Here is a 26,169-nt window from a genome sequence, read left to right as displayed (position 1 = left end):
ATAAAAGTGAGGAGACAAAAGCTGAAGGACTAGAAGCCATAGACATAGACCAACACTTCTCAAACATTAATGTACATGTGAAACTCCTGGAGATCTTGTTAAAATGTAGATTCTAGTTCAGCAGGCCTGAGTGGGGCCTTGGATTCTGCATTCAAAGAAGCTCTTGTGTAATGCTGATCCTGCTTGTTCATGGATCACACTTTGAGCAACGAGGCTATAAAGGGCACACCTACTTTGGATCTAAGATGACACTTCCAGATGGTAGTGACAGCAAACAGAAGGGTGGAAGAATTGAAAATTCTCCAACTAAAGGCAATTAGAAAAAGGTAGTACTTTATCAATTCCTTCACCTGAAATTAAAGGCAACCATATCGCTGTGCTGTCATTGTGATGATAATTAAATATTGTTTTTTATCTTTCCTGGCAGTTATTTCATCTTCATGGAATTAGGAAATCAAACATGTACTTTAGAGTTTCTCTTCCTAGAATTTTCAGCAAAGTTGGAGATTCACTTTATTCTCTTTGGGCTGTTGCTATTGATGGACCTGGTCATGTTCACTGGGAACCTGTTCGTCATCCTGGCCATCAGCTAGGACTCCCACCTCCAAACACACATGTCCTTCTTCCTCTCCAACCTATCCTTTACTGACGTCTGTTTCAGCTCCACTACCATCCCAAAGATGATGCTGAACATCCACATAGAGAGCAAAGTCATAACATATGCACGCTGCCTCAACTAAATATTTTCTTCGTTGTGTTTTGATGCCTGGAAAATTTACTCCCAATCGTGATGGCCTATGACTGCTTTGTGGCCATATGTCACCCCCTGCACTACACAGTTATCATGAAGTCCCTGCTCTGTGGATTGCTGGTCCTAGGGTCCGGGTGCATCAGTGTCATGGGCTCCCTGCTCAAGACCTGACCCTTTTGAGGTTGTCCTTCTGCACACACATTGAAACCCCAAACTTTTTTTGTAATCTTCCTAAAGTCCTGAAGCTCGCCTGTTCTGACACCCTCATCAATAACCTAGTGGTGTATTTTGCAACTAGCCCTCTGGAAGCAATTCCTTTCAATAGAATACTTTTCTCTTACTATCAAATTGCTTGCTCCATACTGAGGATTTCCTCAGCTGGGGACAAATGCAAAGTCTTTTCCATCTGTGGGTCTCACCTCTCAGTGGTCTGCTTGTTCTATGGCAAGGAGTTTGGGTCTACTTCAGTTCCTCATCCCCTTCATCCTCTAGGACAAGTCTGGTGGCATCAGTGATATACATTTTGGTCACTCCTATGCTAAACCCCTTTATCCACAGTCTGAGGAACAGGAACATGAAGAGTGCCTTGGGGAGACTCCTCAGCAGGGAAGCACCTCTCAGTGATGGGGCTGTTGCAGGACTCTCATAAGTATCAAGGCTCAAACCATTAGGAGGCATTTTTCATGGATCTTGGATGAATCCGAACATCAGTTTATCCTCTTCTAGTCCTGGAATCACTATATCTTACTGTGTCTGGATTTTTATTATTTTTAAAGACAGTGTGTTAATTTTCTAGGGCTGCCATCACCAAGTACCACAAATTGGGTGGCTTAAATTACAGCAATTTACTGTCTCACAGTTCTAGAAACTGGAATTCTGAAATCAAGGTGTCAGAAGGGTTGGTTCCTCCTGAGGGCTGTGAGGAATAACCTGTTCCACGCCTCAACCTGAGCTTCTGTTTGTTTGTTAGTCATCTTTGCCATTGCATGGCAAGTAGAATCATTATCTGATCTCTGCGTTCATCTTCATATGGTGTTCTTCCTGTTTGTGTGTGAGTGTGTGTGTGTGTGTGTGTCCAAATTTCCCCTTTTATAAGGATACCATTCATATCGATTAGAGACCCAATCTAGTCCACTATAGACTTTGTCTTATTTTGATTAATTACATCCACAACAGCCCTATTTCCAAATAAGCGCAAATTCTAAGGTTCTGGAGATTAGGACTTCAACATATGAATTTCTAGGGAACACAATTCAACCCATAAAGGGCAGTTTTATCAGGAGTAGTTTCAAATGCAATGTATGCACAGCACATCAAATCCAGCACTTTTTCTGGTTTTGTAAATAAATTTTTATTGGAATATAGCCACACTCACTTGTGCACATGTTTTTGATAGCTACTTTAATGCTACAAGAGCAGGTTTGAGTTGTTGCCTAAAAAGCCTAAAATATTTACTATCTGGCCATTCACTGTAAGAGTTTGCAGGCCCCTGAATTAACTATTGTTCTCAGTTCAGGTAGTTAGATTTTTAAGCATCTCAGAACACCATCAAAATCCCCTAACGATGACGTGAAATTCTCCACAAAACTTCATTATTACTATTAATGTATGTGGTTAGAGATGCTAAATCAAACAATAAGTGATCCTTTTCCTAATAATGTAAATAGCAATTTTCCTAATGGTCAGGAACTTATCTTTTCTTTTTTTTTTTATTGAGTTATTGATAGGTTACAATCTTGTGAAATTTCAATTGTACATTAATGTTTGTCAGTCATGTTGTAGGTGCACCACTTCACCCTTTGTGCCCACCCCCCACCCCACCTTTCCCCTGGTATCCACTAAACTGTTCTTGGTCCATAGTTTTAAATTCCTCATATGAGTGGAGTCATACACAGATTATCTTTCTCTCGCTGGCTTATTTCACTTAACATAATTCTCTCAAGGTCCATCCATGTTATTGCAAATGGAATGATTTTGTTCTGTTTTGCAGCTGAGTAGTATTCCATTGTATATATGTACCACATCTTCTTTATCCATTCGTCTGTTGATGGGCACTTAGGTTGCTTCCACGTCTTGGCTATTGTAAACAGTGCTGCAATAAACATTGGGGTGCACAGGACTTTTGGGATTGCTGACTTCAGGCTCTTTGGATAAATACCCAGTAGTGGGATGGCTGGATCGTATGGTAGTTCTATTTTTAGTTTTTTGAGGAATCTCCATACTGTTTTCCATAGTGGCTGCACCAGTTTGCATTCCCACCAGCAGTGTATGAGGGTTCCTTTTTCTCTGCAACCTCTCCAACATTTGTTGCTATTAGTTTTAGATATTTTTGTCATTCTAACGGGTGTAAGGTTATATCTTAGTGTAGTTTTGATTTGCATTTCCCTGATGATCAGCGATGATGAGCATCTTTTAATGTGCCTATTGGCCATCAGTATATCTTCTTTGGAGAAATGTCTGTTCATGTCTCCAGCCCATTTTTTGATTGGGTTGTTTGATGTTTTGTGATTGAGTTGCGAGAGTTCTTTATATATTATGGATATTAAGCCTTTGTCAGATGTATTACTTGCAAATATTTTTTCCCAGTTAGTGGGTTGTTTTTTTGTTTCAATCCTGTTTTCATTTGCCTTGAAGAAGCTCTTTAATCTGATGAAGTCCCATTTGTTTATTCTTTCTATTGTTTCCCTTCTCTGAGAAGGCATGGTGTCCAAAAAGATCCTTTTAATACTGATGTCAAAGAGTGTACTGCCTACGTTTTCTTCCAGAAGCCTTATGGTTTCAGGTCTCACCTTTAGGTCTTTAATCCATTTTGAGTTTATTTTGGTGAATGGTGAAAAAGAATGGTCAATTTTCATTCTTTTACATGTGGCTTTCCAGTTTTTCCAGCACCATTTGTTGAAAAGACTTTCTTTTCTCCATTGTATGCCCTCAGCTCCTTTGTCGAAGCTAAGCTGTCCATAGATGTGTGGTTTTATTTCTGGGCTTTCAATTTTGTTCCATCGATCTCTGCACCTGTTTTTGTACTAGTACCGTGCTGTTTTGATTACTGTAGCTTTGTAGTATGTTTTGAAGTCAGGGATTGTGATGCCTCCCGTTTTGTTCTTTTTTCTCAGGATTGCTTTAGCAATTCGGAGTCTTTTGTTGCCCCATATGAATTTTAGGATTCTTTGTTCTAATTCTGTAAAGAATGTCATTGGGATTCTGATTGGGATGGCGTTGAATCTGTAGATTGCTTTAGGTAGAATGGACATTTTAACTATGTTTATTCTTCCAATCCATGTACATGGAATGTCTTTCCATCTCCTTATGTCGTCATCCAATTCTCTCAGAAACGCCTTGTAATTTTCATTATATAGGTCCTTCACTTCCTTAGTTAAATTTACCCCAAGGTATTTTATTCTTTTTGTTGCGATTGTGAATGGTATTGTATTCTTGACTTCTTTTTCTGTTGGTTCATTACTGGAGTATAGAAATGCTACTGATTTATGCAAATTGATTTTATACCCTGCAACTTTGCTGTAGTTGTTGATTACTTCTAACAGTTTTCCAATGGATTCTTTGGGGTTTTCTATATATAAGATCATGTCGTCTGCAAACAGCGAGAGTTTCACTTCTTCCCTCCCTATTTGGATTCCTTTTATTCCTTTTTCTTGCCTGATTGCTCTGGCCAGGACCTCCAGTACTATGTTAAATAAGAGTGGTGATAGAGAGCATCCTTGTCTCGTTCCTGTTTTCAGGGGGATGGGGTTCAGTTTTTGCCCATTGAGTATGATGTTGGCTATGGGTTTGTCGTATATGGCCTTTATTATGTTGAGGTAGTTTCCTTCTATGCCCATTTTGTTCAGAGTTTTTATCATAAATGGCTGTTGGATCTTGTCAAATGCCTTCTCTGCATCTATTGAGATGATCATGTGGTTTTTATTCCTCAGTTTGTTGATGTGGTGTATCACGTTGATTGATTTGCGGATGTTGAACCATCCCTGTGTCCCTGGTATGAATCCCACCTGATCCTGATGTATGATTCTTCTGATGAATTGCTGAATTCTGGTTGCCAAAATTTTGTTTAGAATTTTTGCATCTATGTTCATCAGTGATATTGGCCTGTAGTTCTCTTTTTTCGTGGTGTCCTTGTCAGGTTTTGGTATCAGCGTGATGTTGGCCTCATAGAATGTGTTAGGAAGTGTTCCATCTTCCCTAATTTTTTGGAATAGCTTGAAAAGGATAGGTATTAAGTCCTCTCTGAAAGTTTGGTAGAATTCCCCAGGAAAGCCATCTGGTCCTGGGGTTTTATTCTTTGGGATGTTTTTGATTGCTGTTTCAATTGCTTTCCTTGTGATTGGTCTGTTCAAATTGTCCGCCTCTTCTTGAGTGAGCTTTGGGAGATTGTAGGAGTCCAGGAATTTATCCATTTCCTCTAGATTATCCATTTTGTTGGCATATAGTTTTTTGTAGTATTCTCTTATAATCTGTTGTATTTCTGCAGAGTCTGTTGTTATTTCTCCTCGCTCATTTCTGATTTTGTTTATTTGAGCTTTCTCCCTTTTTTTCTTTGTAAGTCTGGCTAGTGGTTTGTCAATTTTATTTATCTTCTCAAAAAACAAGCTCTTTGTCTCATTGATCCTTTCTACTGCCTTTGTCGTTTCAATAGTATTTATTTCTGCTCTGATTTTTATTATTTCTCTCCTTCTGCTGACTTTGGGCTTCATTTGTTCTTTTTTCTCTAGTTCAGTTAGGTGTGCTTTAAGGTTGCTTATTTGGGATTTTTCTTGTTTGTTAAGATGTGCCTGTATTGCGATGAATTTTCCTCTTAATACAGCTTTTGCTGTATCCCATATGAGTTGGTATGGCATGCTATCATTTTCATTTGTTTCCAGGTATTTTTTTATTTCTTCTTTAATTTCTTCAATGATCCATTGCTTGTTCAGTAGTGTGTTGTTTAGTCTCCACATCTTTGTGCCTTTCTCAGCTTTTTTCTTGTAATTAATTTCTAGCCTTATAGCACTATGATCTGAGAAGATGCTTGTTATTATTTTAATTTTTTTAAATTTGTAGAGGCTTGCCTTGTTTCCCAACATATGGTTTATCCTAGAGAATGTTCCATGTGCACTTGAGAAGAATGTGTATTCAGCTCCTTCAGGGTGGAGTGATCTATATATGTCTATTAAGTCCAATTGTTTTAGTTTTTCATTCAGCTCCACTATTTCCTTGTTGATTTTCTGTCTGGATGATCTGTCCATTGATGTGAGTGGGGTGTTGAGGTCCCCTACTATTATTGTGTTGTTTTTAACATCTTCCTTTAGGTCTGTAAATAGTTGCTCTATGAATCTTGGTGCTCCTGTGTTGGGTGCATAGATATTTATAAGCGTTATTTCTTCTTGATGAAGTGTCCCTTTGATCATTATATATTGTCCCTCTGTGTCTCTCTTTACCTGTCTTATTTTGAAATCCACTTGGTCTGATATGAGAATTGCAACACCTGCCTTTTTTTCCTCGCTATTTGCTTGAAGTATTGTCCTCCACCCCTTCACCCTGAGTCTGTGTTTGTCCTTGGGGCTGAGGTGTGTTTCCTGGAGGCAACAAATTGTTGGATCTTGTTCTTTAATCCATTTTGCCACTCTGTGTCTTTTTATTGGAGAGTTCAATCCGTTCACATTGAGAGTGATTACTGATGCATGTGGACTTAATGCTGTCAATCTGTCGCTCATTATCTTGTTTTCCTGTGTTTCTTTTCCTGTGTGCTTTAGACTACCCATTTAATACTGCAATTTCTTATGCTGGGTTTCTTAGATTTTTCCTTATCTATGATTTGTGACTCTGTTCTGTACTTTATTTTAGTGTCTACCTTGAAGTTTGTATTTAGAATCTCGTGTATAATATAGTCTATTCTCTGGTGGTCTCTTACTTACTCAACCAATACTGATTTAGACCCTTTGCTCTTCCCCTCCTAAATAATTATTTTCATTTTTCATTTTCATTTTTTATTCCAACTAGTCTTATTAATCTGTAGTTAGAGTGCTAAGATCGGCCTTGTTTTGGTAGTTTCCTTATTTTTACCCTAATGCTATAGTTGAATATTTGCTATCCTGTTCTGGTTCTATCCATCGGTCTCCCTAGTCTGTGGATTGTGTCCCCTTTCTCCCTTTTTTCTTTTTTCAAGTATGAGAGCCTTCTTGAGGATTTCTTGTAATGGAGGGCTTTTAGTTACAAATTCCCTTAACTTTTGTTTGTCTGGAAAAGATTTAATTTCTCCCTCATATCTGAAGGAAATTCTTGCTGGATAGAGTATTCTTGGCTGAAGGTTTTTATCCTTTAAAGTTTTGAATATATCACTCCATTCTCTCCTAGCTTGTAGGGTTTCTGTAGAGAAATCCGCTGACAGTCTGATAGGGGCTCCTTTATAGGTTATTCTCTTTTTTTTTTCTTACTTCCCTGAGAATTCTTTCCTTATCATTCCTATTTGCCAACTTTACTATTATGTGCCTTGCGGTGGGTCTTTTTACATTGACAAATCTAGGAGATCTAAAACCCTCCTCTACACACATTTCTCCATTGATCCCTAGATTTGGGAAGTTCTCTTCAATAATTTCGTTAAGCACACTTTCTGCTCCATTTTCCTTTTCCATATTCTCGGGAATTCCTATGATCCTTATGTTCTTACTCCTCATTGAATCCATTATCTCTCGGAGATTTTCCTCATTTTTTTAAATTCTTAGTTCTCTTTCTTCCTCTGTCTGGCGCCATTCAGCCTGTCTGTCCTCGATTATGCTGATTTGCTCCTCTAGGTTGTCTACACGGGCATTCAGGGAATCCGTATTCTGTTTTATCTGGTCCATTGTGTTTTTCATCTCAAGTAATTCTGTTTGATTCTTCTTTATGATTTCAATCTCTTTTGTGAAGTAACTCCAGAACTCGGCTTGTTTCTCTATCTTTCTCTCTACCTCATTGAGTTTTTTGATTATAGCTGCTCTGAATTCATTATCACTTAGTTTACCTAATTCCAAGTCCTCAGGACTTAATTCTGTGTTTTTATTGTTTTCCTTCTGGTCTGGGGCTTTTATAAATTGCTGGATGGTAGAGGAGCGGTTTTTTCTCATGGTGGTAGAATTCAGTTGCAGTTACAGCCTGTCACCACTAGATGGGGGTCGAGAGCGGCGTGTTAGCTCTCCGCCTTGGGGCAAGATGGCTGCGCCCACTGGCTTTGTTAGCGGGGAGGGGCTGTTACTCACACGCGCCGGTCTGGGTTCAGATCAGTTCTGTTCTCTGGTCTCCCAAGGCCCTTGATTTATAGGGTCCCCACAGACGGAAGCTTTCCCCCCGTCAGCGGGTCTCCACTGAATCAGCGGCAGGAGTCCTGGATGATCTCCCGATCGCGCGGCCCCTCCCCCGCTCCCTCCCGACCCGCGCCACAGCGATCGCAGACTCTAGGGGAGGGAGCGATGTTCTCTCCTACTGTTCCAGTGCCTCCGAGGGTGTAAGCAAGGTTATGATCTCTGCCTTCTTGGTATTGTAGGTCTCTAACGAGCTGGCATTATGTTTATTCTCTGAAATTCAGTTCTTCCAATCTTTTGTTGTATTTTGGAGGGGAGAGAATCCCGGGTCAGCTCACCCCGCCATTTTGCTCCGCCCACTGGAACTTATCTTTTCTTAATCTTCATATCTCCTCTGCTTAGAAAAGAAAATCTTAGAGGCTGGCCCCGTGGCCAAGTGGTTAAATTCACCCGCTCCACTTCAGCAGCACAGGGTTTCATGGTTCCAATCCTGGGTGCGGACCTGGCACCACTCATCAAACCATGCTGAGGCAGTGTCCCACATAGTAGAACTAGAATGATCTACAACCAGAATATACAACTATATACTTGGGGGCTTTGGGGAGAGGAAGAAAAAAAAAGATTGACAACAGATGTTGGCTCATGGCCAATCTTTTTAAAAAAATTCTGACACAGAAGGAAAATGTGATAAATTCTTGTTGAATGAATAGATCTAAACTAGTCTATGCAAATTGTAAATTAATAAATGGAATTTCCAAAGCTCTGAAGCTGGTAAAATTCTTAGGTATTGTATAAACTTCACAGTGATTATAAGTAATGTCATGATGTGAAGTCTTCATTGTGAAATTATAAACTTGACATCATGCACATTTTAAAGCAAAGGCAGTGTTATAAGCTTCAAGGGGACTGGTGCATGATATGGGAAGGACTGGATGAATGACCGACTTTTCATATAACCCACTTAATTAAAGGAAATGATCTTTCTGTCTTTACCTGAAAAGAAGAGGGATGGTGGAAGCCAGTCTATTGTTGGATAGCTCTCAATATTAAAGACTTTTCTTTATTCTAAGTCAAAATTACCTTTCCTATGATGCCCATGATTGGTTTAGTTCTTTTGAAGGAATATATCAATTTTCAACCCTCTCCTATGTAACAACCCATCACTTCTTAAGCAACAACTGTGTTCCTGTCTTCAGCCTCATGAATCTTCCATTCTCCCTAAGAGATGGAATGAATTCCTTTACCTATAATTTCTGTTCCACTAATGTCCTCTTATACCCTCAGGTCTATCATTACTGCTTCTAAACTGTGGGACATGAAAGTGTACATAACACTCTAGTTGTGTACTGAAAATCACAGAATATGCTTCCTATACCCTGGATAATCTGTAGCCAAAGATCCCTGGGTGCATGTATGTGTATGTGCATATGTGTGTATACGTGTATGTGTGTGTGTTTACAAGCTACATGTTAAACATTAATTAGTGAAGGTGTACAAGTAGAAAAGGTTAGAGTGATGGGAGGTCAGAAAGAGTGAGAGAACTGAAGTAAAAGGAGTAAAGAATTTGAAAAAAGAATTGTTGAGAGGTCAAATGTCAGAGAATAATTAAATGTGACCATGAGATTTCACTATTAGTAGATCATTATTGGTATAAATAGGTACAAATTAGTTGGTATTAAAAGTGGAAGCCAGATTAGGGGAGAAAATAGATGAAGAAAATTTTCCAAGTGTAGGAAGGACCCAGTGGTTATAAAGCTTGGGAGTTCCAATCCACTATGAACAGAAGAAAAAATAGCTCTTCCCCAATGAATAGAGAAAAGAAAGTAAAATCTCAACAGGCATGCAGGATAGTACCTACAGAGGAGAATATTGGGCAACAAATTGAGCATATCTGCTGGGTAGGAATGGATTTATTTGAGGTAAATTGACAAGATAAGGTGAACAGAATAGGATGGATGCCCTGCCAAAGTGTGTGAACCAGATGGGAAAGAAATGAAACTAGGAGGTGAATGGTGAAATGAGGAAAAAGAAAAATTTGAAAACTCTCAATTTTGAATTGCAGCCAAGTCATGAGGTGAGAAAACAGAACTGATAGAAGGCTGTGAAAAAAGAGTAGGATAATAGAGGGTAGGATTCAAGAAGATGCTACGATCCAAATGACTTTCCTTCCAAAATCTCTTCATCGCACTAGAATTCTAATGCACATTTTCACTCACCCCCAAATTCCCTTCCTCCTTCCTTCCATCCTTTAACGTCCTGCCTACCCACCTCTTTCCTTTTCACCCTTAGATGACTATTTATTGTCTTCTGTCTCCTCATACCTCAAAAACCTCCTCACCTATTCTCATTCCCAACTGATTCCTTTGGCTCTTCACTCACTGAGAAATCTGAAAAATTCAGAAACAATTTTCCATTCACATTCACCACCATAACAACCCACCCACCAACTCTGCCCCTAAACACTCCACCTTCCCACTGTGCTTCTGTGAAAGCCAATAGGTCTATATGTGCCCTAGATCCATCCCCTTGCCCCTACCCAAAAACACACCCTCAGAAAATCTCTCTTTGCAACATCAAATTTGCTGTCCCTGATAGATTACACCCTGAATTATGTAAACATACTGCCATTTTCTCCATCTAAAATGTTTCCTGGGTGAATTTTGTAGTGTGTGAATTTTATGTTAATAAATAAGTTTGTTTTCTTAACCCCATTTTCCCCTCCAGATACTGCCGCTTTATCTCTACTCTCCATTTCATCAAAACTCCACAAGAGAGCATTCCAAATACACTATCTCCACTTTCTCTCCTCAATTCTCTTTTAAACTTTTTCTACAGGACTTTCTTCCTCAAAATGCCACCTAAACAATTTTGTCAGAGACCTCAGAATGCAAATCCAATGGCCAATGCTCAGTTCTAATATTACTTGACTCTTCAGCTCTCTTTGATACAATCAATCACTCCTTCTTGATCATTTTCTTCTCTTGGTTTCACTCCTACCTCTCTGGCAGCTCCTTCTCCATCTTTCGCTGGCTTCTTCTCATTTTCTCAAGTTCTCAGTGCTGCAATGTTCTGTGATTCAGTCCTCAAACTTTCCTCTTTCCTGTTTGTTCTCACTCTGGGTAATTTCATGCTGTCTCATAGCTTTAGAATCATATGTGAAGACTAATGAATCCAAAATTCATATCTTCATACAGGTTCACTCCAGAGGGTTAGGTCCACCTGCCTCCTGAAAATATCCACTTGGTAGTTAAACAGGCATATCAAACTTGACCAGTCCTGAACTTTAACACTGATTATTCCCCAATATGTCCCACTCACTGTCTTCCCATGTCTGTAAATTAAAAACAAAAAACCATTACTCTAATATCTCAAGCCAAAATCCTCTGAGTTGCCCTTGACTCCTCCCTCTATCACCCCACATCAAATCCTTCAGCAAAACCCATCTGCTCTCCCTTCAAACTACATCTTGCATCTGACCCCCTATTACCACCTCCACTGCTGCCACTCTGTTCTCAGCCACCGTCATTGTTCCTGGTTAGGTGATCACACATACCAATTTACGTGGAATGGTGCCAATTTACATCTGTTGTCCCATAAAAATTTTTAATAGCACCTTTTTCCATTTAAAAATTTTCAACTTTAATTCCAATTTTGTTGGGGGCAATGTCATAGACTGCTTGACTTGCTTTAACATAATACCACATACTGAGAGGCTTAAATGACAAAGACTCACTTGCTCACAGTCTTGGAAACTGCAAAATTCAAAATCAAGGTCTGGCAGAGTTTGATTTGTGGTGAGAGCTCTCTTCCAGGCTTGCAGATGGCCATTTTCTCACTATACCCTCATGTGTACTTTCCTTGGTGCATGTTTGTGGGGAGGGAGAGAAAGCTCTATTGTCACTTCCTCTTACAAGGGCACCAGCCCTATCAGATACTCCATCCTTATGACCTCATTTAACATTTATCACTTCCTTATAGGCTCTAACTCAAGTTATAGTCACACTCGGGGTTAGCATTTCAACATCTGAATATTGGGGGAACACAAACATTCAGTGCATAACAGGCAATAAGTTATATGGTCACTCTTCATACTGGAATATTGCAATAGCTTTCTAATTAATTTCATGCTTCTTCCTTGTCTCTTCCAGCACACAGGTAATTCTCACTTTAGTAACTGAACAATTTTTTTAAAATATAATGCTGATCAATAATTTCTCCACTCAAAAACCCCCTAATAGTTTCCGATATCATTAAAAGTCACAGACTTCCCAGTGGCTTAAAAAACTATACATGAGGTGGTCCCGACTCTCCTCTCTGATTCATGTCCTAACTCTCTTCCTTCAAACATTTTTATGCATGATAATAATAAAACATAAATCCTTGTACAAATGCTAAAGTGGAGCCCCAGATCTGGCCCTATGTCCTATAGCAGCCAGAAGAAGGAAGGGAGACTGGATTAATCACAAGACTTACGACATTGAAAAAATAAACACAAATCAATTATTCAAAGAACAACTATTCTTGAGCCATGGACAATAAAGACACATAGACAATTGTTCTCAGACAGAAGTCACTGCACGTTGTACTCCACAACAACCTCAAAAACGTTTTTAATTGAAAGTGGATTTCACAGGGCTGTTTCCTTGGAACATACTTTAGTAGAGACTAAAGCCTTCTTACCAAGCATGATCAAGGAATGGCGATACTGTGGGGAAGAGAAGTAGGAGGCTAATCCAGGAAAACTTGATAGAATGATATGAACCTAGTGGATCCCATAGTAGGTCTGCCCTTCTGGTGGTAAAGGACTCATCCTGTTGATGACCCCTCAGGCTGAAAATGGTCTCTCAAAATAGTCACTCTAAGTGCCTGCCCATTCTCTGAAAATGTTTTCATGATGTTTGATTATGACTTTAGAATCAGCCCCTTATGAACTGATATAGGCTGTTCCCTCTGGGCTTGAATACTGAGGACCATCTGATGGACTGGGTTTGACCCTGTAAAGGTGTAGTTACCCACAGAGTCCTGCCTGTTCAGCCAGCCATCCTCCTCCCACCATAATTCCCGCACTGTATGCCTGGAACTTTCTCTAGATTGCATCTTCAATAGTAAAAACAGGAGTATGTATGGTGATGGATAAAAACTATACTATTGGTGGTTAACACAATGCAGTCTATACAGAAACTGAAATGTAATAATGTACACCTGAAATTTACACAATGGTATAGCTAATATGATTTCAATAAAATAATTTTTTTAAAAAACAGAAGTTGTGGCAAAGTCATTGGAATAGTTTGTTGGGAGTGGTCCAGATCCCTGTTCCCAAATCCAAGTCAAGATTCTTGAGACTCACATGGTCTTAAAAAATGCGCCATCATGCCTCTGAGAGACAAATTCCCTCTCAAATGTTGGGGAAATGCTCATGAGAGAGGACAGTGGAAGTTAGATCCATGGAGGAAAGAACACATGACTAAGGGGCTCAGGGGAGTACATGCACATATCTAACATCCAGGATGTTCCTCTGGGGACAAAACTAGCAGAAAAGAAGGTCCTTTCTATTTTGGCTCCCTCAGTCATGGGAAGCAAATTTTTCAGTGAATAGAGTAAAAATGGAACAATTGATTTAATGCAGATAATGAGAATTCAACATCTGAGGCTGCAGAAACATAAATATGCCCCTTAACGTCTCTCACCTACAACTCAACTACCCCAGGAAGGAGGGAGTTCAGCTATGCACTTTCAGAGAATGGATACCTGACACCACCTCTCTGCCCTTTCTTATTAAATATCTATCACTCAGAGAAGAAAGGACCCAGGGAACTGGAGGCTCAGCAATGCCATCAGAGTACCTGCTGGGGGAAACAGGGAGGGAGGCAGGCAGAGCTCTCAGAGGACAAATATGGGTGTCACAAATGAGGATAACATGATATGGGAGTCCACTTACTTCAAACATTCTGCACAACTCAATTCTTGTGGCTCTGTCAATTTCTCTTCCACTCATTTTCCTTCCTGTCTCTTCTGGAACCCAGTTCTGAAGGTCTCTCACCTTTCTAATGAAACTGACCTTCTCTGAGCCCCCAGCATCTCTCCAGAGTTTCTTACTCAGCCATCTTAGCTGCTTTTCAGGAGCCACTACAAGAGTGCCTCTGTTCTTCTCTATCAAAGATGCTCCTGTATCCTTTTATCTATAAAATATTTCTTATTTATTCACTCATTCATTTATTCATTTATTCATTCATTCAAACAAAAAACATTCCCTGGGATTCTGCATATTTAGTACTTACAATTCCTTCATACAGCTTTTGATATGAAGTTAATGATTCTGGGTGTCAGTTTCAACATTTGTAAAATGAGGATAGGAATAGTATTTGCTTCATAGTGTTAATATGAAGATTAATGTAAAAGGAATAGTGCATGGGAAGTTTTTAAATCAGTGCTAACATGTAGTGAGCATCTATACATATTAATTACTATCACTGCATTACTGTAAACATATATACATTCATTAAATAAAAAAATAATAGTGATCAATGGTTGCCAGAGGCAGGGGGTGGGTGGTGGATGAAATGGGTGAAGGGGGTCAAAATGCAAAACAATCAGTTTTAAAATAAATAAGTCATGAGGATGTAATGTATAGCATGAAGACTATAGTTAATAATACAGTATTGCATATTTGAAAGTTGTTAAGAGACTAGATCTTAAAAGTCCTCATCACAAGAAAAAAAAATTTTCTAACTATAAATGGGACAGATAACTAGACTTATTGTGATGATCATTTTGCAATATATACAAATATCAAATTATGATGTTATGATGTTGTACACCTGAAACTAATGTAATGTTATATGCTAATAATACCTCAATTTTTAAAATCATGATAAAATGAGCTAAGGCACATTAAACACATCACAAGTGCTTGACACATGAAGGGCTTTAAGAAATTTTAGCCTATTGAGTAAATTTACTACTGTTGTTTATTGTGTATTTGCAAGTTTCTAGTCCCTGTTCCAGGAGATTTCTATTTTTGTTAATATTTGAAATGATTGTGATCTGTTTTCTAAAAAACTTTTCTGTACTGATGAACACTACAGTGTTTTTCTCTTGCATCCACTTCTTTTGATATTTTTACTTTGGAATAATTTTAATTTTTTCTTTTCTTTTTTTTATTGTGGTAACATTGGTTTATAAGATTAAATAAATTTCAGGTGTTCATCATTATATTTTGGTTTCTGAGTAGATTACATCATGTTCACCACCCGGAGACTAATTACAATACCTCACCCCACATATGTACCTAATCACCCCTTTCGCCCTCCTCCCTCCCCTCTTCCCTTCTGGTAACCACCAATCCAATCTCTATCTCTAAGTGATTCTTTGTTGTTGTTTTATTTTCTATTTATGAGTGAGGTCATATGATATTCAACTTTCTCCCTCTGACTTATTTCACTTAGCATAATACCCTCAAGGTCCATCCACATTGTCACAAATGGCTGAATTTCATCATTTTTGTGGGTGAATAGGATTCCATTGTGTATGCATACCACATCTTCTTTATCCATTCGTCCCTTGGTGGTCACCTAGGTTGCTTCCAAGTCTTGGCTATTGTGAATAATGCTGCAATGAACATAGGTGTGCATGTATCTTTACACGTTCATGTTTTCATGTTCTTTGGATAAATACCCAGCAGTGGAATAGCTGGATAATATGGAAATTCTACTCTTAATTTTTTGAGGAATCTCCATACTGTTGTCAACAGTGGCTGCACCAGTTCGTATCAGAGTTTCCTTTTCTCCACATCCTCTCCAACACTTATTTCCTGTCTTGTTAATTATGGCCATTCTGACAGGCGTGAGGTGATGTCTTACTGCAGTTTTGATTTGCATTTCCTTGATAGTTAGTGATGTTGAACATCTTTTCATGTGCCTGTTGGCCATCTGTATATCTCCTTTGGAGAAATTTCTGTTCAGATCTTTTGCCCATTTTTTTAATTGGGTTGGGTTTTTTGTTGTTGAGATGTATGAGTTCTTTATATATTTTGGATATTAACCCCTCATCAGATATATGGTTTGCAAATATCTTCTCCCAATTGTTAGGTTGTCTTTATGTTTTGTTGATGGCTTCCTTTGCTGTGCAGAAACTTTTTAGTTTAATGTAGTCCCATTTGTTTATTTTTTCTATTGTTTCCCCTGCCCAGACAGACATGGTACTTGAAAATAGGCTGCTAAGACCAATATCTAAGACCGTACTGCCTATGTTTTCTTCTGGAAGTTTAATGGTCCCAGGTCTTACATTCAAGTGTTGAATCCATTTTGAGTTAATTTTTGTGTATGGTGTAAGATAATGGTCTATTTTCATTCTTTTGCATGTGCCTGGCCAGTTTTCCCAACACCATTTATTGAAAAGACTTTCATTTCTCCATTGTATGTTCCTGGCTCTCTCATAAAAAATTAGCTGTCCACAGATGTGTGGGTTTATTTCTGAGTTCTCAATTCTATCGCATTGATCTGTGTATCTGTTTTAGTGCCAGTACCATGATGTTTTGGTTACTATAGCTTTGCAGCATATTTTGAAATCAGGGAGCATGATACCTCCAGCTTTCCTCTTTTTTCTCAGGATTCTTTTGGGTATTCAGGGTCTTTTGTTGTTCCATGTAAATTTTAGGATTCTTTGCTCTTTTGCTGTGAAAAATGTTGTTGGAACTTTGATAGGGATTGCATCAAATCTGTAGATTGCTTTAGGAAGTATGGACATGTTAACTATGTTAATTCTCCCAATACAAGAGCACAGAATATCTTTCCATTTCTTTGTGTCTTCTTCAATTTCTTTCAACAATGTTTTATAGTTTTCAGTGTGCAGATCTTTCACCTCTTTGGTTAAGTTAATTCCTAGGCATTTTATTCTTCTTGTATTGTAAATGGGATTGTATTCTTAATTTCTTTCTGCTACTTTGTTGTTATTGTATATAAACACAACGAATTTTTGTATATTGATTTTGTATCCTGCAACTTGACCATATTCATTTATTATTTCTTAAGTTTTCTGGTGGATTCTTTAGGGTTTTCTACATATAATAGTGACAGTTTCACTTCTTCCTTTCCAATTTGGATCACTTGTATTTCTTTTTCTTGCCTGATTGCTCTGGCTAGCACTTCCAATACTGTGTTAAATAAGAATGGTGAAAGCAGGCATCCTTCTCTGGTTCCTGTCCATAGAGAGATAGCTTTCAGTTTTTCTCCATTGAGAATGATATTAGCTGTGGAATTGTCATATATGGCCTTTATTATGCTGAGGTTCTTTCCTTCTATATTCGTATTATTCAGAGTTTTATCATAAATGGATGCTGTGTCTCATCAAACACTTTCTCTGCATCTATTGAGATGATTATGTTATTCTTATTCCCCATTTTGTTAATGTGGTGTATCATGTTGATTGATTTGTGGATGTTGAAGCATCCCTGCATCCTTGGAATAAATTCCACTTGATCTTGGTGTATGGACTTTTTAATGTATTGTATTCACTTTGGCAGTATTTTGTTGAGGATTTTTGCATCAATCTTCATCAGTGATATCGGCCAGGATTTTTCTTTTTTGTGTTGTCCTTGTCTAGCTTTGGTATCAGGGAAATGCTGGCTGAGTGATCTGTGTATTTGGAAGCTTCTCCCCACTCTTCAACTTTTTGGAATAGTTTTGGGAAGGATAGTTATTAAGTCTTCTTTGAGTGTTGAGTAGAGTTCACCAAGGAAACCCTCTGGTCCTGGACTTCTACTTTTGGGGAGGTTTTTGATTACTGTTTCAATCTCCTTACTGATGACTGGTTTACTCAGATTCTCTAATTTTTCTTGATTCAGTTTTGGAAGATTGCATGATTCTAAGAATTTATCTATTTCTTCTAGATCATCCAATTTGTTGGTGTATAGCTTTTTTTAGTATTCTTTTATAATCTTTTGTATTTCTGAGGTGTCTGCTGTAATTTCTCCTCTTTCAGTTCTGATTTTATTTATTTGAGTCTCTTCTCTTTTTTTCTTGGTGAGTCTAGCTAACAGTTGTCAATTTTGTTTATCTTTTCAAAGAACCAGCTCTTCGTTTCATTGATTTTTCTTTTCTTTTCTTTTCTTTTTTTTTAGTCTCTATTTCATTTATTTCTGCTCTAATTTTTATTATTTCCTTCCTTCTACTAATTTGGGGCTTTGTGCATTCTTCTTTTTCTGGTTCCTTTAGATTTACTGTGAGATTGTTTATTTGAGATTTTTTCTTGTTTGTTGAGGTAGGCCTGTATTGCTATAAACTTCCCTCTTAGAATCAGTTTTGCTGTATTCCATAAATTTTTGCAAGTTGTATTTTCATTTTCATTTGTCTCCAGGTATTCTTTGATTTCTCTTTTAATTTCTTCATTGACCCAATCATTGTTCAGTAGTGTTTTGTTTAATCCGCACATATTTGTGGCTTTTCTAATATTCTTCTTGCAGTTGATTTCTGGTTTCATACTATTGTGGTCAGAAAAGATGCTTGGTATTATTTCAATCTTCTGAAATTTATTGAGACTTGTTCTGGGCCTAATATGAGATCAATTATAGAGAATGTCCCATGTGCATTTGAAAAGAATGTGTATTCTGTGGGTTTTGGATGGAATGTTCTGTATATATGTACTAAGTCCACCTGGTCTAATGTGTTATTTAAGGACAGTGTTTCCTTATCGATCTTCTGTTTGGATGATCTAACCATTGGTAAATGGAGTGTTAAAGTCCACTACTATTATGTGTCACTGTCTATTTCTCCTTTTATGTCAGTTAATAATTGCTTTATATACTTAAGTGCTCCTATGTTGGGTGCATAGATATTTACAAGTGTTGTATCTTCTTGTTTTATTGCTCCTTTTATCAAAATGTAGTGCCCTTCTTTGTCTCTTGTCACAGTTTTTGTTTTAAAGTCTATTTTGTCTGATATAAGTAATGCTGCTCCAGCTTCCTTTTCATTGCTGTCTGCATGGAGTATCTTTTTCCATTCCTTCCCTTTCAGTTTGTGAGTGTCTTTAGGTCTTAAGTGTGTCTCTTGTATGTAGCATATATATGGGTCTTGTTTTTATCCAATCAGCCACCCTATGCCTTTTGATTGGAACATTTAGTCCACTGACATTTAAAGTAGCTATTGAGGGCCAGCCCCATGGCACCCAATAGCTACCCCCCCAAGTGGTTAAGTTCATGTGCTCCACTTTGGCAGCCTAGGGTTCACGAGTTTAGATCCTGGATGTGGACCTACACACCATTTATCAAGCCATGTTATGACAGCATCCCAATGGAAGAACTAGATTGACATACAACTAGGATATGCAACTATGTTTATAGCTTTGGGGAGAAAAAAAGAAAGCAAGATTGGCAATAGATGTTAGCTCAGAACCAATTTTCCTCAACAAAAAGTAAATAAACAACGTAGCTATTGGTAAGTATGTACTGATTGCCATTTTGTTACCTTTTTTCTGAGTGTGTTAGCTCTTCTTTATTCCTTTCCTCTTCTTTGGTCTCTTCACTTGTGTTTTGATGACTTTCTTTAGTATTATGTTTGGGTCCCTTTCTCTTAGTTTTTTGTGTATTTATTATAGGTTTCTTGTTTGTGATTACCATGAGGTTCATATATAATAACCTACATATATATCAATCTATGTTATGTTGATGATCTCTTTAGTTTGACTGCTTGCTAAAAGCTCTACTCTTTTACTCCCCTCCTCCCATATTTTATGTTTTTCATATCATATCTAACCTCTTTTTTTCGTGTGTGTGTATCCGTTACCCTCTTATCAGTGAAATAGATAATTGTAGTACTTTTGTATTTTGACCTTCATATTAGCTTCATAGGTTGTTGATCTGCTATCTTTACTGTGTATTTGCCTTTCTAGTGACTTTATTTCTTTTTAAAAATAATTTTCTTATTCCTATTTGTGGTCTTCTCTTTACCGCTTAAACAAGTCCCTTTAGTATTCCTTATCAGGCTGATTTCTTGGTGATAAACTTTAGTTTTTGCTTGTCTGAGAAACTCTTTATCTCTCCTTCCACTCTGAATGATAACCTTGCCAGGTACAGTATTCTTGATGTAGGCTCTTTCTTTCCAGCACTTTAAATATATCATGCCCCTTCTTTCTAGCCTGTAGGGTTTGGGGTGAGAAGTCAGCTGATAGCTTTATGGGGTTTCCTTTGTATGTCACTTGTTGCCTCTCTTACAGCTTTCAGGATTCTCTCTTTATCTTTAATTCTTGACATTTTAATTGTATTGTGTCTTTGTGTGGGCCTGTTTGGGTTTATCTTCCTTGGTGCTCTCTGTGCTTCCTGTACCTGGATGTCTGTTTCCTTCCTTAGGTTAGGAAATTTTTCAGCTATTATTTCTTCAAATAACTTCTCTGGCCCTTTGTCTCTCTATTCTACTTCTTGGACACCTATAATATGGATGTTAGTGCTCTTGATGTTGTCCCAGAGGTCCCTTAGACTGTCCTTGTTCTTTTTAATACTTTTTCTTGTATCTATTCATTTTGGGTGATTTCCTCTAGTCTTTCATCCAGCTTGTTGATCTGTTCTTCTGTATCATCTATTCTGTTATTGTGTCACTCTAGTGAATTTTTGATTTCCAGTGTTGTATTCTTCATTTCTGAATGGTTCTTTTTTATATTTTCTAATTCTTTGTTGATGTTCTCACTGTGTTCATCCATTCTTTTCCCAAGATGAATGAGCATCCTTATGACTTTTTGTTTGAATGCTTTGTCAGGTAGATTGTTTATTTCTGTTTTGCTTGGTTACTTTTCTGGGGTTTTGTCCTATTCCCTTACTTAACATGGTCCTTTGTCTCCTCATAGTCCCACTTTCTCTGTGTTTATATCTATGTATTAGGTAAGTGAGCTATGTCTCCCAATCTTAGAGAGGTGAACTTATGTAAGAGATGCCTTATGAGGCCCAGCAGTGTACTTTCCTCTCTTCACCACTTCCTTCCCCTTTGTCACCAATGTCCTCTGTGTGGGCTACTTGTGTCCTCCTGTTGTAACAGGGTTCCTCTTGCTGCAGGTGCCCAGGGAGTCTAGGCTGTCACTTGGCCAGTTGGTTGTAATGCTCAGCAGTGTGTGGCTGCTATGGACACTTCACTCACTTTATTGGGCAAGGGGAGCCCCAGCACAGTTGGCTGTAAGATCTAATAACACATTCATGTTGCAGATTTTCTGCTAAGTGAGTAGGCTCCCAGCATGGCTGCTTGCTAGGCTTAGGGGCTTACAATTTCTGTAGGCCTCTGGCTTGCAAGGCTGTTGTCTGCTCTCTCAGGATTGCAGGTGAGTGGGGCTGGCCCCAGGCATGGGCATGCCAAATTGTTTCAGAATCTGGAAGTTCCAGTTGATCCCCTATGTAACTGTTTGATAACAAAAAGTCTGCTTCAACTGAAAAGCCCCACTGCCCACACAGCCTCACACCCCTTGAACACAGTCCTGTCCCATGTGCTGGCCCAAACCCACTGATGTGGACCCAGTCACCCCACTGCAGAGCCCCCACACACTCCACCAACACCTTGCACAATCTACCAGCTCCTCATGCACACCCTGACCTGCAGAGGTGGACCCCCTTGTCTAGCTGCAGAGGTTCTGGGAACCCCACATATGCAGGCCCACAAGTTGCCCAAGGGCTTGCTCTTGGGTGGGGCCAGCCCCTAGGATGGGATGCCTGCCCTGGCTGAGCTGGATTAAATTCGCACTGTAGTGGGTCAGGCAGACCCTGGGCTAACAGGCCAGGGGAAGAACTCCAATGGTGTATGCCAGTGTCTGTGTCAGCATGCCTGTACTGGTCACAATAATGGCTCCCACAAAGGTATGAAACTAGAAATCAACTACAAGAATAAAATCAGAAAAGCCATAAAAATGTGGGGATTAAACAAAATGCTACTGAACAATGATTGGGTCAATGAAGAAATCAAAGGAAAAAATAAAAAAATTCCTGGAGACAAATGAAAATGAAAATACAACATGCCAAAATCTATGGGATAAAGCAAAAGCAGTTGTAAGAGGAAAGTTTATAGCAAGACAGGCCTACCTCAACAAAGAAGAAAAATCACAAATAAACAATCTAACAATGGATCTAAAGGAATTGGAAAAAGAAGAACAAACAAAGCCAAAAATCAGCAGAAGGAAGGAAATAATAAAAATTAGAGCAGAAATAAACAAAATAAAGACTTAAAAAAATAGAAAAAATTAATGAAACCAAGAGCTGGTTGAAAAAGAAGATAAACAAAATTGACAAACCCTTAGCTAGACTCGCCAAGGAAAAAATAGAGAAGGCTCAAATAAATAAAATCAGAAATGAAAGAGGAGAAATTACAACGGACACCTCAGAAATACAAAAGACAATAAGAGACTACTATGTAAAGCTATACACCAACAAATTGGATAATCTAGAAGAAATGGATAAATTCTTAGAACCATACAACCTTACAAAACTGGACCAAGAAGAAGTAGAGAATTTGAATAGACCAATCACCAGTAAGGAGATCAAAACAGCAATCAAAAACTTCCCAAAAAAATAAAAGTCCAGGACCAGATGGCTTCCCTGGTGAATTCTACCAAACATTCAAAGAAGACTTAATACCTATCCTTCCCAAACTCTCCTACAAAACTGAAGAGGAGGGGAGGCTTCCTAACTCATTATCCTGATACCAAAACCAGACAAGGACAACACAAAAAAAAGAAAATTACAGGCCAACAGCACTGATGGAAATCGATCCAAAAATCCTCAAAAAAATACTAGCAAATCAAATATAATAATACAGTAAAAAGATTATACATCATGATCAAGTGGGATTTATACCAGGGACACAGGGGTGCTTCAACATCCGCAAGTCAATCAACGTGATACACTACATCAACAAAATGAAAAACAAAAACCACATGATCATCTCAATAGATGCAGAGAAAGCATTCGACAAGATCCAACACCCATTTATGATAAAAACCCTCAATAAAATGGGTATAGAAGGAAAGTACCTCAACATAATAAAGGCCATATATGACAGACCCACAGCCAACATCATACTCAATGGACAAAAACTGAAAGCCATCCCTCTGAGGACAGGAACAAGACAAGGGTGCCCACTTTCACCACTCCTATTCAACATAGTACTGGAGGTGTTGGCCAGAGCAATTCGGCAGGAAAAAGAAATAAAAGGAATCCAAATAGGTAACGAAGAAGTAAAACTCTCGCTGTTTGCAGACGACATGATCTTATATATAGAAAACCCCAAAGAATCCATAGAAAAACTATTAGAAATAATCAACAACTACAGCAAAGTAGCAGGGTATAAAATCAACATACATAAATCAGTAGCATTTCTATACACTAACAATGAACTAACAGAAAAAGAACTCAAGAACTCAATCCCATTCACAATCGCAACGAAAAGAATAAAATACCTTGGGATAAACTTAACCAAGGAAGTGAAGGATCTATACAATGAAAACTACAAGACTTTCTTGAAAGAAATTGACGACGACATAAAGAGATGGAAAGACATTCCATGCACATGGATTGGAAGAATAAACATAGTTAAAATGTCCATACTACCTAAAGCAATCTACAGATTCAATGCTATCCCAATCAGAATCCCAAGAACATTCTTCACAGAAATTGAACAAAGAATCCTAAAATTCGTATGGGGCAACAAAAGACCACGAATTGCTAAAGCAATCCTGAGCAAGAAAAACAAAGCCGGCGGAATCACAATCCCCAATTTCAAAACATACTACAAAGCTACAGTGATCAAAACAGCATGGTACTGGTACAAAAACAGGTCCACAGATCAATAGAACAGAATTGAAAGCCCAGAGATAAAACCACACATCTATGGACAGCTAATCTTTGACAAAGGAGCAGAGGGCCTACAATGGAGAAAAGAAAGTCTCTTCAACAAATGGTGCTGGGAAAACTGGACAGCCACATGCAAAAGATTGAAAATTGACCATTCTTTTTCACCACACACCAAAATAAACTCAAAATGGATCAAAGACCTAAAGATTAGGCCTGAAACAATAAGTCTTCTGGAAGAGAATATAGGCAGTACACTCTTTGACATCAGTTTCAAAAGAATCTTTTCGGACACTATAACTCCTCAGTTGAGGGAAACAATAGAAAGAATAAACAAATGGGACTTCATCAGACTAAAGAGCTTCTTTAAGGCAAGGGAAAACAGGATTGAAACAAAAAAACAGCTCACTAATTGGGAAAAAATATTTACAAGCCACTTATCCGACAAAGGGTTAATCTCCATAATATACAAAGAACTCACACTGGCTTAACAACAAAAAAACAAACAACCCGATCAAAAAATGGGCAGAGGACATGAACAGACATTTCTCAAAAGAAGATATGAATATGGCCAATAGACACATGAAAAGATGTTCATCATCGCTAATCATCAGGGAAATGCAAATCAAAACTACACTAAGATACCACCTTACACCCGTTAGATTGGCAAAAACATCCAAAACCAAGAGCGACAAATGTTGGAGAGGTTGTGGAGAAAAAGGAACCCTCATACACTGTTGGTGGGAATGCAAACTGGTACAGCCACTATGGAAAACAATATGGAGATTTCTCAAAAAGTTAAAAATAGAAATACCCTATGACCCAGCCATCCCATTACTGGGTATCTATCCTAAGAACCTGAAATCAGAAATCCCAAGAGTCCCTTGCACCCCTATGTTCATCGCAGCATTATTTACAATAGCCAAGACGTGGAACCAACCTACATGCCCAGAAACTGATGATTGGATAAAGAAGATATGGTATATATACACAATGGAATACTACTCAGCCATAAAAAAAGACAAAATTGGCCCATTCACAGCAACGTGGATGGACCTCGAGGGTATTATGTTAAGCGAAATAAGCCAGTCAGAGAAAGACGAACTCTATATGACTCCACTCATAGGTGGAAGTTAGTATATTGACAAGGAGATCTGATCGGTGGTTGCCAGGGAAAGGGGGGCGTGGGGGGAGGGCACAAAGGGGGAAGTGGTGTACCCACAACATGACTAACAAAAATGTACAACTGAAATCTCACAAGGTTGTAATCTATCATAACATTAATAAAAAAAAATAGACCTTGGAACAGAAATAATAAATATATCTTTGATTAAAAAAATAAATAAATAAAAAAAAATAAAAGTCCAGGACCAGATGGCTTCCCTGGTGAATTCTACCAAACATTCAAAGAAGACTTAATACCTATCCTTCCCAAACTCTCCTACAAAATTGAAGAGGAGGGGAGGCTTCCTAACTCATTATCCTGATACCAAAACCAGACAAGAACAACACAAAAAAAAGAAAATTACAGGCCAACAGCACTGATGAAAATCAATCCAAAAATCCTCAAAAAAATACTAGCAAATCAAATACAATAATACAGTAAAAAGATTATACATCATGATCAAGTAGGTTTTATATACTTTTTTTAAGTATTTTATTGAGGTCACATTGGCTTGTAACATTGTGTAAATTTCAGGTGTACACTATTATATTTCAGCTTTTGTATAGACTTTACCATGTTCACGGCTAGAAGTCTAATTTCCATCTGTCACTGTATATATATATATATATATATATATATACCCCTTTACCCCTTTACCCACCTCCAAACCCCGTTTTCCTCTGGTAACCACCAATATGTTCTCCTTATCTATGTGTTTGTTTATCTTCCACATATGTGTGAAATCATATGGTACTTGTCTTTCTCTTTCTGACTTATTTTGCTTAGCATAGTACCCTCAAGCTTCATCCACGTTGTTGCAAATGTCATGATATTGCCTTTTTTATGGTTGAGTAGTATTTCAGAGTACATGTATATACACCACATCTTCTTTATCCATTCATCTGCTGATGGGCACTTGGTTTGCTTCAAAGTCTTCATTATTGTGAATAATACTGCAATGAACATAGGGGTGCATATGTCTTTTTGAATTAGTGTTTTAACATTCGGTGGGTAAATACCCAGAAGTGGAATAGCTGGATGGTATGGCATTTCTATTTTTAATTTTTTGAGAAATCTCCATATTGTTTTCCATAGTGGCTGCACAAGTTTGCATTCCCACCAGCAGGGTGTGAGGGTTCCCTTTTATCCACATCCTCTCCAACGCTTGTTA

General features: G+C 38.2%; 1 long non-coding RNA gene and 1 pseudogene across 3 annotated transcripts in view; one reads left to right on the top strand and one right to left on the bottom strand.

The window, feature by feature from the left end:
• The window catches only part of LOC103543225 (uncharacterized), a 209,731-nt gene that overhangs the window by 72,769 nt on the left and 110,793 nt on the right, over positions 1–26,169 (bottom strand). The window lies entirely within an intron of this gene.
• LOC139077928 (olfactory receptor 7C1-like) lies at positions 441–1,400 on the top strand (annotated as a pseudogene).

Source organism: Equus przewalskii, chromosome 20 (assembly GCF_037783145.1).
Source record: "Equus przewalskii isolate Varuska chromosome 20, EquPr2, whole genome shotgun sequence".
Taxonomy (NCBI): Eukaryota; Metazoa; Chordata; class Mammalia; order Perissodactyla; family Equidae; genus Equus; species Equus przewalskii.
Note: the sequence above shows the minus strand (reverse complement) of the source record. Positions and strands in the feature narration are given on the sequence as shown.